This window comes from Pristis pectinata, chromosome 25 (genome assembly GCF_009764475.1).
Source record: "Pristis pectinata isolate sPriPec2 chromosome 25, sPriPec2.1.pri, whole genome shotgun sequence".
NCBI classification, from domain to species: Eukaryota; Metazoa; Chordata; class Chondrichthyes; order Rhinopristiformes; family Pristidae; genus Pristis; species Pristis pectinata.
In genome coordinates this window covers 32,224,459-32,239,848 of record NC_067429.1, presented here as the reverse complement: position 1 = coordinate 32,239,848, position 15,390 = coordinate 32,224,459, and the positions used below count along the sequence as shown (strand labels likewise).

The following is a 15,390-nucleotide window of genomic DNA, read 5'->3' as shown; positions in this document are numbered from 1 at the left end:
ACCTTATTGTCTACCTGCAATGCACTTCCCTGTAGCTGTGACACTTTACTCTGTATTCTGTTATTGTTTTTACCCTGTATTACCTCAATGCACTGTATAATGAATTGATCTGTACGATCGATATGCAAGACAAGTTTTTCCACTGTACCTCGGTACAAGTGATAGTAATAAACCAACACCAAAACTTTATAAACATTTGGATAAGAAACAGCTACAGTGACGTGTGCAGTCCTGATCTCCACGTTACAGAAGGACACGATTGCACTGGAGAGAGTGCAGAGGAGATTCACCAGAATATTGCCTGGGATGGAGCATTTCTGTTATGAGGAGAGACTGGGTTTGTTTTCCTTGCAGCAGAGAAGGCTGAGGGGGGACTTGATAGAGGTTATAAAACTATGAAGGACATAGACAGGGGATGGTGAGAAATGTTTCTCCATAGCTGAGGTATCTAAAACTAGAGGACATAGGTTTAAGGTAAGAGGTAGTATGTTTAGAGGGGATCTGAGGAAGCATTTCTTGCCTGTGGGTGGTTGAAATCTGGATTGTACTGCCTGAGGAAATGGTGGAGGCAGGTCATCTCAGAGTGTTTAACAAACATCCAGATGAGGAACTGAATTGCCAGAGTATGGGAGGCTATGGGCCAAGTGCTGGTAAATGAGGTTAGCACTGGAAGGACTTGTTGGTCGGCATGGATGTGGTGGGCTGAAAGGACTTTTTCTCTGCTGTATGATTCTATAACAATCTCCATAGGAATCTGTCCTGGGACCTCTGCTGTTTGTCATATATACATGTGGTAGGGTGGGTGAGTAAGTTTGCAATGACACCAAGATTGGTGATGCAGATTGCATAGAAGATTGCCAAAGGATACAGCAGAATCTAGATCAGTTGCAGATATGGGCGGAGAAGTGGCAGATGGAGTTTAATCCGGGCAAGTGTGAGGTGCTGCATTTCAGCAGATCCAACATAAAAGGAGAGTACATATAGTTCATGGCAGGATCCTTATCAGCGTTGATGAACAGAGGGATCTTGGGGTCCAGGTATGTGGCTCCCTAAAAGTGGCCACACAGGTTGATAGGGTGGTAAAGGCTGCATATGGCATGCTCACCTTCATTAGTCAAAGCATTGAATTCAAGAGCCAGGAAGTTATGTTACAGCTTTATAAAACTTTGGTTAGGACACATTTAGAGTATTGCATTCAATTCTGGTCATCTCATTACAGGAAGGATGTGGAGGCTTTGGAGAAGGCGCAGAGGAGGTTTACCAGGATGCTGCCTGGATTGGAGGACGTGTGCTGTGAGGAGAGGTTGGACAAGCTGGAGCTGTTTTCTCTGGAGTGGCAGAGACTGAAGGGAGATTTGTTAGAGGTTTATAAAATTATAGAGTAGACAGCTGGTATCTTTGTCCCACCCGGGATTGAAATGTCTAAGACTATAGGGCATGTACTTAAGGTGAGGCGGGGGGGGGGGGGGGGGGGGGGTGCTGGTTGAAGTACAAAGGAGATGTGTGAGGCAGGTTTTTTTAAAAAATATATACACAGAGTGATGGGGGCCTGGAATGCACTTCCAGGGGTAGGGGTAGAGGCAGATAGCACAGGAGTGTTTAAGAGACTTTTTGATAGGCACAGGAATAATGCAGAGAAGGGAGGGATTTGGTGAACGTGTTGGGAAGAGGGATTAGATTAATTAGGAGTCATTGGTTTAATTAGTTCGGCACAATATCATGGGTCAAATGGCCCGTCCTGTACTGTACTGTTCTACAGCACCAACCTAAATCAGTGTAACAACCTGTCCAGCACCGAGCTACAGACTCCAGGGGGAAAAAGTGCATTCGGATGACACTTGTGTTTGTGAATGCTCATTGGCTGAACTCTGAACCATCACTCATTAATGAAGTGGGCCTTAACACTTAACATCCACAAGGTTAACTCCTCTATCAAGTTGCATTACACTGCCCAGTGACAATAAAGGTTCACAACAAGACCATAAAAAAATTGTTGACTACTTTCCAAGCCTTGGGAGCCACCTCTTGCAAAGTCAGATATCAATGATAAAATTCACCACCACCTCCAATTCACCAGCACAGCCCTTGGCCAATTGAAGAAAAGGGTGCCTGAAGATCAAGACATCACACCTACCACAGAATTGATGGTCTACTGGGCAGCAGTGCTCCTGCCCTCCCACGTGCTTCTGAGACCCAAACTACCTTGAGCAGATACTCCAAGGCAATGGCCAGACACCACCAATGTTGTCTCTACAAAATCTCCAAATTCACTGAAAAAAAGTAAGTGAACTGACATCTGTGTCCTCCTAAAAGTCAATATCCCCACCACTTGAGACCCTCAGGACACTCAGTCCGTGATGTGGGGCAGACCACGTCTGACGCCAGACACTATTTCGAGTTCTGTCACAGGAAGAGATTACCAGGTGGACAAAGTTAAAGGTTCCAAAGCCTCCTTGAAGAAATGCAACATCATCACTGACTCTTGGGAATGACTGGCCCATGGCACAAAGATCGGTGGTGTTATGGATAGTGTGGAGGGCTGTCGAAGCTTACAGAGGGATATTGATAGGATGCAGAGCTGGGCTGACAAGTGGCAGATGGAGTTCAATCTGGAGAAGTGTGAGGTGGTACACTTTGGAAGGACAAACTCCAAGGCGGAGTACAAGGTAAATGGCAGGATTCTGGGCAGCGTGGAGGAGCAGAGGGATCTGGGGCTACATATCCACAGATCACTGAAAGTTGCCTCACAGGTGGATAGGGTAGTTAAGAAAGCTTATGGGATGTTAGCTTTCATAAATCGTGGGTCAAGTTTAAGAACCGCGAAGTAATGATGCAGCTTTGCAAAACTCTGGTTAGACCACACTTGCAGTACTGTGTTCAGGTCTGGTCACCTCACTATAGGAAGGATGTGGAGGCGTTGGAAAGGGTGCAGAGGAGATTTACCAGGATGCTGCCTGGATTGGAGAGTATGGATTATGAGGAGAGACTAAGGGAGCTAGGGCTTTACTCATTGGAGAGGAGGAGGATGAGGGGAGACATGATAGAGGTGTACAAAATATTAAGAGGAATAGATAGAGTGGACAGCCAACACCCCTTTCCCAGGGCAGCAATGCTCAATACAAGAAGGCATAGCTTTAAAGTAATGGGTGGGAAGTTCAAGGGAGATGTCAGAGGGAGGTTTTTCACCCAGAGTGGTTGGTACATAGAATGCGCTGCCTGGGGTGATGGTGGAGGCTGATACGTTGGTCAAGTTCAAGAGACTGTTAGATAAGCATATGGAGGAATTTAAGATAGAGGGATATGTGGGAGTCTTAGGTGTGGTTTGAAGGTCGGCACAACATGGTGGGCCGAAGGGCCTGTATTGTGTTGTATTGTTCTATGGCTGCTTAAAGTGGAGAAAGGGCATTTGAAGTGTCATTGAAACGTCATGTATTGGGAGCACAGAGAGGACCTGGTTGAGTGGTGGAAGGAGTAAACCAGTCCACAAACGACTTGCCCACCCGTCCCGTCAGGCACCTCCTGCCCCACCTACACAAGAGTCTGTGGTTCCCACAGTGGCCTCATCAGCTAGCATCAGAACTGACAAAACCAGTGGAAGTCAGTCACTCTTGATCCTGAGGGACTGTCCAGGAGAAAAAGAATCCAGATCAGTACAACTACCTTTCCGGTATTAGTCTGATTCCAAACAACTGGGCAGCAGCAGTCAGCATTGCTGCCTCACAGCTCCAATGATCCAGGTTCGATCCTGACCTCCGGTGCTGATGGCGTGGAGCTCGCACGTTATCCAAGTGATGGTGTGGGTTTCTCCTGGGTGGTCCTGTTTCTTCCCACATCCCCAGGATGTGCTGGTTGGCAAGTTAAATGCGCCTGTAAACTGCCCCAGTTGTAGGTGGGTGGTAAAAGACTCTGTGCTGGGGGTGGGGGGAGTTAATGGGCAAGAGAGAGAATAGGTTACAGGAAAATTGAACTACTGGGATTGCTCTAAGAGCTGATACAGACTTGATGGGCTGAATGGCCTCCTTCTATGTTGCAAGGAATAATGAAAGTATACAGCTTACAGCAGTACACCCAACTTCTGATGGCTGAAGTAATTCCCAACAACAACTCCCACCGTGAATATATTAACCATGGTTCGACATTAACCTTCAACAGCCAATTACCCACTGGGTGAACACTAACTGTAGATGGGTGATTCCTCACTAACCAGATAACCTCTGGGCACAGGAGGAGCCAGATGGCCCACTGATTTCCAGGCTCCCAGGACAATGTACTCATTCCAACTCCTCTGCTCTTTTCTCAAGGCCCTCCCGAGACAAGATTCCCTATTCGAAAGAATTAATTCCTGTCCACCTCCATCCAATCCACCTGAACCTTCTTTGCTTCAGCTTCACCAGTCTAATCCTTATATACTGAAGTCCCTAGCCAAGGGAACGGAAACCAGCCTCCCCTCCATAGACTGTCTATACCTCCCGCTGCCTTGGTGAAGCAGCCAGCATAATCAAAGACCCCACCCACCCGGATCATTCTCTCTTCTCTCCTCTTCCATCAGGCAGAAGATACAGGAGCCTGAGGGCACGTACCACCAGACTCAAGGACAGCTTCTATCCCACAGTGATAAGACTATTGAACAGTTCCCTAATACGATGAGATGGACTCTTGACCTCACAATCTACTTTGTTTGACCTTGCACCTTATTGTCTACCTGCACTGCACTTCCTCTGTAGCTGTGACATTTTACTCTGTACTCTGTTATTGTTCTTACCCTGTACTACCTCAATGCACTGTGTAATGAATTGACCTGTACGAACGGTATGCAAGACCAGTTTTTCACTGTACCTCGGTACAAATGACAATAATAAGCCAATACCAATGTTCTGGGTAATTTCCTCTGCACACAGTCCAGACTTTTCTGAAGTATGGACTGGAACTCTACACGCACTCCAGCTGTGATGTAGCCAGTGATTATCATAGGACCTTACTTACACTTCATATATTCCTTACCCATCAGATTCCAGCACTGGTGGCCTCTATGTTGCTGCCTGACACCCTCCTGTCACCAGCTCCATCTGTCTTTTCTCCCCCTTGTTGGTCACCTGCCTCTTGTCTCCCAACTCCACCCCTCCCCCTCCTGGCTCTAGGTGTCCGTCATCCTTCACCCCTGCTGTCCACCAATCACTTACTGGCCTGTCTCACCCCTCCCCCTCCCCTCTTTATACTGACCACCTCCCCTCTCCACTCTCAGTCCTGAAAGCAGGACTTTGAACCGAAACGCCGCCAATTTCTCTCCCCCCACAGATGCTGCTCGACCTGCTGAGTTTTCCAGCAGATAGTTTGTTGTTGCAGGTTCCACTGTATTCAGTCTCCTGTGTCTCTGTTATTAAAGGCCCTATGTAAATTTCCTGCCTTTGAACCTGCAGGTTTGTTTAGAAGGCCCAGTATGTCGTGGGCTTTACTCACTGGCACGGGAACTTGCCCCCTCCCTTTAAGGGAGTTCTGCACGTTTACACCTAGGTCCCTCTCTTCCCACCATACAACCTAGGATTTTTCTGATGAAACCTTTGCTGTCTCCCTGGCATTAACAGCATTAGTAATGGCCCCAATGTCGTTCCAGAAAAGCCCTAAAAAATTTGTTAAATTGATTTGCGCCATTTGAAAGCAGCACCAGTGGGCCCCATTTCACAGTCGGGGGCCTGGAGTCAGATATCCCACAGCTGTAGCCTTCAGCAGTAAACCTTCAAGGCTGCACCACAGCACAATTGGTGTTCCTTCAGCTGCTGGGGATGGGGCAAGGAACGTTAAACCCTGCCATGTGATTACACTCCCAATGTGTGAACCCTCTCCTGTATCCCTCTTGACTGTTAACTTAGAATCTCCACAGGTCCTCACTGCTCCCTCCATCTTTGTTACAAGAGCGACTACAACAGCCCAAGTCAGATAACTCGCCCAGTTCAGTCTTGCTTCCTGGAGTCTCTCCAGCTCTTCCCCAACCTTCGTCCTTGAGGCTGGAAGGTGCAGGCTGTGCTTTGAAAGGCAGAGCTGTCACATCTTCAGGTGAATCTTGGCCTCCATGTCCTCCTGTAAACACCTCAGGTTTCATCAGGCACAGCTGAAGCAGTTGGCTTCATGCTCTTGATTTCTCCCCAGTCTGGTTTTCCCTTTGATTGCCAATGCTGGCCTTTAAACTGGATCCTGGGACAATGAGAACAGGACACCTTCCTTCACTCCCAATCTCTCACATCCCGTCACCTCAATCCTTTCCACAGTAATAGATGTAAAGGACGATGGGTGACTCCTTGAGAATCACTGCACCATCTGGTCAATGTCACATAAACTGTGCACATTTCGCCAATACCAAAGCACCCTCAATTTCCATTGACACTAACTTTCGTTCAATGTTTACTGACATATGGACACAGGAGGAAAGTGGCTGGAGTTGGCCAGAGAAGCAGGTTCCAGCCTGCCTTGGCCCTGCAGGGTTATGGCTGATCTCATCTGGGCCTCAGTGCCACTTGCTTTGCCTGTTCCAAAGGTTTGTGACAGTCCACTCATCTATCTGTTGCTTTTGGCCTTGATTACATTCAGCTACTCTGCCTTCATAGCTCTTCAGGGGAGAGAATTCCAAAGATTCAGAATCTCAGAAGAAATCTCTCCTTATCTCTGACTTAAATGGGTGAGCCCTTATTTGGAAGTTTCCCCCTAGTTTAGGTATCCCCACCAGGGAAAACACTCTCCCTGCAGCCACCCTATCAACCTTATGTGTGTCACAAAGATCACCCGTCCTCCTCCTATACTTCAGTAAGTATAGGCCCAACCTCTCTTCACACAGCACCTTCCTCATCTCAGGAATCAACCTAGCGAAACTTCTCTGCACCGTGTTAAATGCAAGCATATCATGAGATATGGAAACCAAAACTATGCAGTAGTCCAAGTGCAGCCTCAACAGCGCCCTGTAGTTAAAGCAAGACTTCCTTACTTCTACACTCCAGGCCCTTTGCAACAACATTTCATTCACCCGCTCCACCTGCATGCTAACTCTGTGCTTCCAGAACGAGGGCCTCAGATCACTCGCTACAGCAGCATTCTGGAGTCTCTTCATTTAAATAGCATCCTGATTTTCCATTCTTCCTACTGAAGGGATAACCTCACGCCTCCCACAATAATTCTCCATTTAACAGATCTGTACCACTTACTTAACCAATTGCTATCCCTTTGCAGATTCTGTGTCCTGGAAAAGCTGCTTGCTTTTCTACCTCTCAGCTAACTTGGCTGCAGTAAACTCAGCCTCTTCACCTCAGTCATTCATCGAGATTGCAAAGGTTTCAAAGTTGACGTGATTCATCTGGCTCACCAACTTATTCACCCAGTTCACGTCCATGATCCCCATTACTATTCTCCCTAAAGGGCTTCACGTTGTTTTGCTTGGACCGGATGTGAGCTGTTTACAAATGCTGCTTGGTAGCACAAACCTGCATTCATCAGTCCAACGTGGCCGCTGCTGTGGTGATGACCTCTCTCCTTGGACAGTTCTTCCCTCTCCCACAGATGTCACAGAGCTCGGCCCCTACTCAGAGGCACTGAGCTGTTGGGCAACAATGTGAATCCCGTGCTTGCCTGACTGCCACCTCCACATCATCAAACGGTCACTTGAAATTCAGTTTCTCCTCACTCAGCCATTGCTACAAAAATCACAGATTCTGCAAACTCCACGATCCCGACATCTCCCCCAACTTTCACCCAACTCAGTGTCCTGCAGTCCAGCTCAACCTTGCCACAAAATCCGCAACTGTTGCCACTTCAGCCACGGCACCTGTACCACTGCACTAAAGCAAGCCAGGTTTTGGTTAACTTGTGTCTTAGCACTCACAGGTGCAAAACAAAACGGACTTCTTCCCTTCCACAATGTTACTTGCAGCAAGAAAGTGTTCCATCCTTCCCACAGATTCAATGCTTCTACCAAACTATCAACTATGCTCATCTTGACTTGACAATACCTTGGCACAACTGAAGCAAGCAACTGGATCAATGAAATCAAAACAAGGAGATAGCAGGTGAACTAAATAGGTACTTTGCAACAGTTTTCGCAATAAAGGATCAAAGTAAAATGCCAGTAATAGTTAAAAATCAGGAACTCAGAGAAAATTACAATCAACAGAGCAGGTGTGCTGAGCAAATGATTGGAGCTGCTGGGTGACAGGTTTCTGGGTCCTGAGGGTTGGTTACACAGTGAATGCATTGATTTTAATTTTTACAAAATTCTCCAGATTTGGGGAAGGCTCCATTGCATGAGAAAATAGCAAATGTACGTCCTTTATTAAAAAAGGGAGGAAGACAGAAAGCAGCAAGCTACAGGCCAGTTAACTTAACATCTCTCAGAGGGAAATGTTAGAAGCAGCTTTAAGGAAGTTACAGCAGGACATTTGGAGAAATTCAGGGTAATGAGGCAAAGTCAACATGGCTTTCTGAAAGGAAAATCACATATAACAATTTATTGGAGCCCTTTGAAGAATATGTACTGTGCAGGAGGAACCGGTGAATGTTCTAGGATTTCCAGGAAGCACTTTGATGAGAGACCACCTCAAAAGTTATTGCAGAAATTAAAACTCAGTGTTGGAGATAACATTTTGGAGTGAATGAAAGATTGGCTGGTGAACAGGAAATAGTCTGCATAAATTGGCCTTTTCTGGTTGGCAAGATGCAAGAGTAGTGTGTAACTGGGATCAGTGCTGGGCCTCAGTCTTTCATAATGTATGTTAATGAGTTAGATGAAAATACAGACTGTATTGTCACTAAACTTGCTGACAGCACAGAGGGAGACAGGGAAATAAGTTGTGAAGAGGACACAAGGAAGCAGAGAGACAGTGAGTGGAGAAAGATCTGGCAAACAGAGTGGAAAATATCCACTTTGGCAGAAAAATAAAGCAGATTACTCATGGAAACATACAGCAGGGAAGAGGCCATTGAGCCCACCAAGTCTGTGTTAACCATCAAGAACCCACTTACACTATCCCATTTTACTCACGTCATACTCCTATCAACTCCACTCAGTGTCTATCACTTACCTATACACTAGGGTCAATTTACAATGGCCAATTAATCTACCAACCCACACATCTTCGTGGTGTGGGCAGAAACCCACGAGGTCACAGGGAGAATGTGAAACTCCTGAGGTCAAAGATTGAACCCAGTTGCTGGAGCTGTGAGGCAGCAGCCCTACCAGCTGCGCCACTGTGCTGCCCCTCTCCAGACTGCTGAGCTCGGAGATGGGAAGGACCTACCAGCTGTGCCACTGTGCTGCCCCTCTCCAGACTGCCAAACTCGGAGATGGGAAGGACCTACCAGTCCGAGTGAGTGATTCACAAAAGGCTAGTTTGCAGGTACATGCAGCATGTAATTGGGAAAGCTAAAAGAATGTTGTTTTAATTGCTTGGGGAATGGAGTACAAGCAGCAAGATTATGCTTCAGTTACATAGGGCATTGGTGAGATCTTATCTGGAGTACTGGGGACAGTATTGGGCTCCTTATTTAAAGGAAGATGTTAATTGGTATTGGTTTATTATTGTCAATTGTACCGAGGTACAGTGAAAAAACTTGTCTTGCATACCGATCGTACAGGTCAATTCATTACACAGTGCAGTTACATTGAGGTAATACAGAGTGCATTGATGTAGTACAGGTAAAAACAATAACAGTACAGAGTAAAGTGTCACAGCTACAGAGAAAGTGCAGTGAAATAAGGTGCAAGGTCACAACAAGGTAGATCGCAAGGTCAAGAGTCCATCTCATCGTATAAGGGAACTGTTCAATAGTCTTATCACAGTGATGCACTGAAAGCAGTTCTTGGAAGGTTTTTTCAAGGAATAGAACATGAATGGGCAGGTAGCCTTATGGGGAAAGCTTGGACTGGCTGGGCTTGTATTTGCAAGGGTTCAGAAAAGTGAGAGGGGCTTGCTTGAAACTCCCTTCTGAATGCTGCAACTGAATCTGGCTCCAGTCCTTCCCAAGCAGTATAGTCCAGGCCCAACCACCTACTGGGTAAAGCCTTCACATCTTCCCTAACGTCTGGTACTCAGAACTGGAGAAATTACTCACTTGTGGCCAAATCAGTGAAATGCTCATCATGACTTCCTTGCCTTTGTATCCTTTGCCTCTGTTTATAAAACCTGGGAACCCACATGGTTCTCTGATGACTTTCTTCACCTGCCCTGCCACTTTCAAAAAAACTATGGTTCTTATAAACACTCTAACGTTCGCTAGTTTACATTGCCTTTTCACATTTCCTACCAAAATGTAACACTTTGCATTCCTCAACATCACATTTCACCTGCCCTCTATCCATCCTTTCCACTGGTCTGTCTCCATCTCCAACAAGTCCATTACTATCCTCCTCACAGTTCACTACACCCCCAGACCAATAAACAACCTCCCACTACTGGTTTCTGTCACTTGGCCAACTTTCTATCTTCACTGCCACAGCCCCTTTTCTTCCACAGCCTTCAACTGTGATGAGGCCAATTATGTGAAGCTTATCCCCTAACCCAAGTCCACATACATCACACCAGCTGCATTTCCCTCATCGACCCTCTTTATGACTTTATCAGACAACTCGACACAATTGGCCTTTAACAAATCCATCGTGGCTTTCTCATCAATCTGCACTTGGGCAAATGGCTGCTATTCTGTCCCAGATTATTGTTTCTGGAACTTTCCCCACCACCTGGGTGAATCTCAGTTACTGGGTTTATTCCCACATTCTATTTTGTATAAGACCAACACTTGGAAGATTGGACACTGACCATTTCTTCTAAATGCCTTTCAAAGTTTGGTCATTCTACAAAACTCCTTACAATGGCTTTCATGAGCATATCTTATTTACATGCAACCCATTCAAGACCAGTCTTCTGAGAACATCTTGGAGAACAACTCAATGACTCATTCTCCAATGACCTTAACCTGAAGATATTTCAAACTTCCAGTTATGGAAAGGCTGAGTGTCTCTATCTGGACACTTAGTCCATCCTCTCAGAGCACATTTGTAAACTTGTTTCAAGAGTATGTCTTACTGAGCTGCCCAAGCATCCTCTGTGGCTGTGACTGGAGGTCTAGTCCACTAGTTGCAGTGTGAAAATCATGCCTTCCCTTTGTATGGTAATCTAGAGTGAGCTTGAACACTTTGCTCTGAAGATTGGCATCCAACGGCATTATAAGCCACGACAGCTGAACTGACATCCTTGTGCCCTGGAACCAGACAGTTGGAATTACAGTTGGAGGACCCAAGGACAATAAAAGCAGTGTGTGGTCCGTAATTAAGACAGTCTTTCAAGAAAAGGAGCTGGTGAAATTTCTTCCCCTCGAAGACATTGCTGGCAAATCCCTCTCCGTTTACCTGTGGTCTCTTTTATTTTGTTGAGAACATGAGATGCAATGCTAGTGGCCTCTCGTACCTCTCATCCACTACACATCTGCGTCCCCTCCATCAGTCAAGGCCTTGCCATCGAGTGTCAGCATCCACACACCGTCTCAGTGAACCAAGAGAGACTTGCTATTCGAACTTTCAGCAGTGTCTGTAAACTTCCACCTCCCCTGCCCTTTAAGTTGTTGCAGCAGTGTCAGTACCGTGGCTGAATCTGGCAAACATCTGGAAGAAGAACGACATGTGCTCTTCTCCATTCTCTTTGTGTTCATCCTTTGTGAGAGAGTTGGCTTTGACTTTTATCAGCCATAATTCATTAGCATTTACTGTCAGGCTGAGGTACACAACCTCTGGCTGGACAAAGGCCACTTGGATTGCTCAAGTTCTACACTGTGGTGCTGGAGGTACTTCAGAACTTTCTCCAAACACATACATTATCCTGCTGTGTTGTGGCAGCTATGATCTCTTCCACTGCAGAATCCCATTCACTGTGTACTGCAAGGTCTTTGACGAGGATTTGATTCCATGTGTCAATTTATGAATTCTGTATTGACAAAGAGAGATAATTCCAACTTTTCTCGTCCACAGGTAGCTGACTATACAGATAATACAAACTCAGTTTCAAGAGAAACTTTGCTCCAACCAATTCTGGTCCAGGCCTTGTCCTCTGTCAACACTTCAAATCTCTGAATCAGAGTTTCTTTGTAATCGCTGCTGGTCTCGGGTGTGACTGATTAGGAGTTGCCCACTCACTGTGAATTCTTACTACAGGATTCCACTCTAGTTTAACGAGCTCAGGCATTGGTCATCATTTGCAGCACACTGCTTTGTTGCTGCAACATCCCTTGTGTACAGTGTCATCAGACGGGCACAACAGGAATTTTGAATACTCACGTGGACACTGAAGACCTCCATCCAATGAGACCTCCATCCAATGAAACTCAGCCTTGGCATCTACAACTGTTAGTAACTCAAGACACTGGCCAGTGCAACACACCATGCTCCATATTTGCCCCAGTCCTTCAGACCTTTGTTCAAATAGGGATTGCAACTAATTGCCTGTGCTCCTTACTCAGGGTAAGCGACTGAAATTCTTGCCAGATGCAGCCTGTCCATTAAAGGAACAACCTGCCACAGTATCAATGTTGCCACTAGCAACACTATGACTTTAAAATGTTTTTACTTCCTGTCATAGTTATTTGTAGTGTTGATGCTGAGCACATTAAAAAGTCTTCACTGTCTGGTCAGTTCTGATGTACAGGTTTGGCCATTTTTAATTGGTGATTGGTTTCTTATTGTCACATGCACAGAGATGCAGTGAAAAGCTTTTGCTTGCATGCCATCCGGACAGGTAATTCCATACACTAGTACATCGAGGCAGTACAAAAGGAAAACAAAACAGAATGTGGAATACTGAAGCATTGTGGAGGTACTACATTGTTCCCACCTTGCACACCACTGTCTTTTGGTGTACAGAGCACCTGGCGATCTTAACAGGACAGGTATCAAGGAAACAGTTGCCCTTCTAGCTGTAACACAGATAGGCAACACTCCCAGGCACACAGTACTACAAGCTGCAGCATGGATGTGCAGTACCCATGATCATACAGTGCAGCACTTCTGTAACACGGGTGCACACCGCACGATGCTGTGCGTCTCTCTGGACCAAAGCTTTGACAAGTTTTGATTTTTGACTATAGGCTCTCATGAACTTTGTGGTTGGTGGGTGATAACATTTTTTTGACAGTCATCTCCACGGAAGGTGCAATCATACAAAACAAATCATATACAAGGATCTTTATGCCCATCAGCTACACAGGAGCCTATCACCACTTAAAGCACACATGAATCTGACTCAACAATCAATCTAAAATCTCTTCATAGCTACAGTGTCTTGATAGCTATCATAGCTCAGCTCAACTCACCCTTTTCCCTGTTCCCTGGTAGCGGTGCTGAATTTGGGGTTCTCTGTTATCTCAACTAGGTTAAATTCTGCTCCAGTCTCTGTACGACCCTTGTAATTAAGCTACCTTCAACTTTCTGCGGAGGTACCAGGTCAGTGACTGTGTGACACACTCTAAAGCTCATCTCTCAATGCCCGCAAGCTCTCAAGATAATCACCCACCTCAGTGATGCTGTGCACCAGTGGGGACATCTGGTGGCACCATTTTGTGCTCTTGACCTTGGTTGTTCCGGGCTCGTGTAGGAGTGACAGGCAATTCCCTCTCAATGCTCCAGAGCTGTTGCTAAAAACTTTTCAAGTGACAAGTGCTTGCACCCATCAGTAATGGAAACCACCCTTGTCACCAACTGTAATGTAGCTGTGGATAGACTTAAACAAGGCTGGGAACACTGGCTAATTCCAATGACAAGAATGTTCTATAAGGCATCAGAGGTTCAGAACAAGGGTGTGCGCTTCACTGTAGACTAATAGCACCAACTGAACATGTGAGCTTCCATCATGATGTTAGTCACTTGACTCATTTACCTCATCATGTACAAAGACACTACCTACGGAGACCAGAAGTAGGGAGTCAACCGAGCTGTATTGTTCTTCCAGAGGGCTGGCAGCAGTCGAAGGGCCAAATGGCTTCCTCCTTTGGTGTGGTTGATCAATGATCCTGTGATGGGGCAGGTCTAATCAGATGGGAGAATGTCATCTCCAGATGGATCAAAGCTGAATTGGTGCATCGGACTGTGCTGATGGGGGCGGGCACAAGGCCGTTGGGTGTGAACTGGTTGGCATGTACAGTGCCAATGGTCTTGTATTGATGGGCTCATTATACTGTCTATGGGTGTAGCCATTGCTGATGGGTGTGCACTAATAGCTGTGCAACCTGCTGATCAGGGAATAAAGTACTGAGCAATGTAAGGCACTACAGAACGAGAAAAATCTCAATGGGTGAATATAACCTCCCATCAGCTCTGAGCTGTGATGTGTGAGGAAATGCTATTCCAATGGGAGAGCTCACAGACAACAATTAAATGTAATGAGAATGAATGCGCTCCTAATAGAAGCACCTCCAGCTGGCAAAGAGAATTGGTTGCACAGCGCTGACTCAAGGTTGTGGGTTACTCAGGTGGAGAGCAGGTATCCATGGCACAATTTCAAAGAACAGCAGAAGATTCACGAAATAGACAGTCTCAAATTATCACAACAGTGTGGGTTGGCTGCAGGGTTTCCTCCATCAGAGAGCAACAACACTTCAGGCCTCCTCTTCTCTTTTGTTTGAGGACAACTTGCTTCCACTCTTGTTCTGGGGTTCTGAGGTGCCTGATGAGGCTGATGTGGGAGCTGCAGACTCTTCCACAGGTGGAGCATCATGTGCTGCTGACGTATAGCCTCGAGGTTCTCACTATCATCCCAAATTCTCCTTCTCTACTTTGAGCAGTCATGGGCCAAAGATTCCCAGGAGTCAGCAGGGATTTTACACACATTTAAGGAGGCTTTTCCTGTCTGCCTGGTAATTTCATGGCATGTCCAAGCTTGGAATAGAGTGTCTATTTCAGGAGTCTGGTGTCAGACATACAAATGATGTCACCTACTCAAAAGGGGTAACTAAGTGTAACTGGGGCCTCAGTGTTGGAGATGTGAGCTTGGGAATGAACACCGTCAATGTCCTGCTAATCCTTCCACTGAATTTGTCTGAGGTGCCTGTAGTAGGCAGTCCTCAGAAATGGCACATGGACCATCGGCTAGTGGTGATCCCTGCCTCCTCCTTCCGACTCCTGGATTCAAATGCACTTCAACAGCTGCAAAGCACTTCTGGTCATCGCAAATATAAATACAAGTTTTCTCATCCTTTCTAATACAACATTGTAATAGGCGAATACAGGTTGTATATCGGTGAGCAGTGGAAGTGTTCAGCTCCTCTTTACCACATTTCTACTCTGAGGTCACAAAGCCCCTGGAGTGTGGGCAATTATTTAATGGAGGGTTACTTCCCCTACTGTGGAAATTCATGTTGATGGGGCAGGGG

General features: G+C 46.1%; 1 protein-coding gene across 1 annotated transcript in view; it reads right to left on the bottom strand.

The window, feature by feature from the left end:
* Positions 1-15,390, bottom strand: part of maptb (microtubule-associated protein tau b) — a 72,380-nt gene that overhangs the window by 47,711 nt on the left and 9,279 nt on the right. The gene's annotated exons all lie outside the window — the stretch shown is intronic.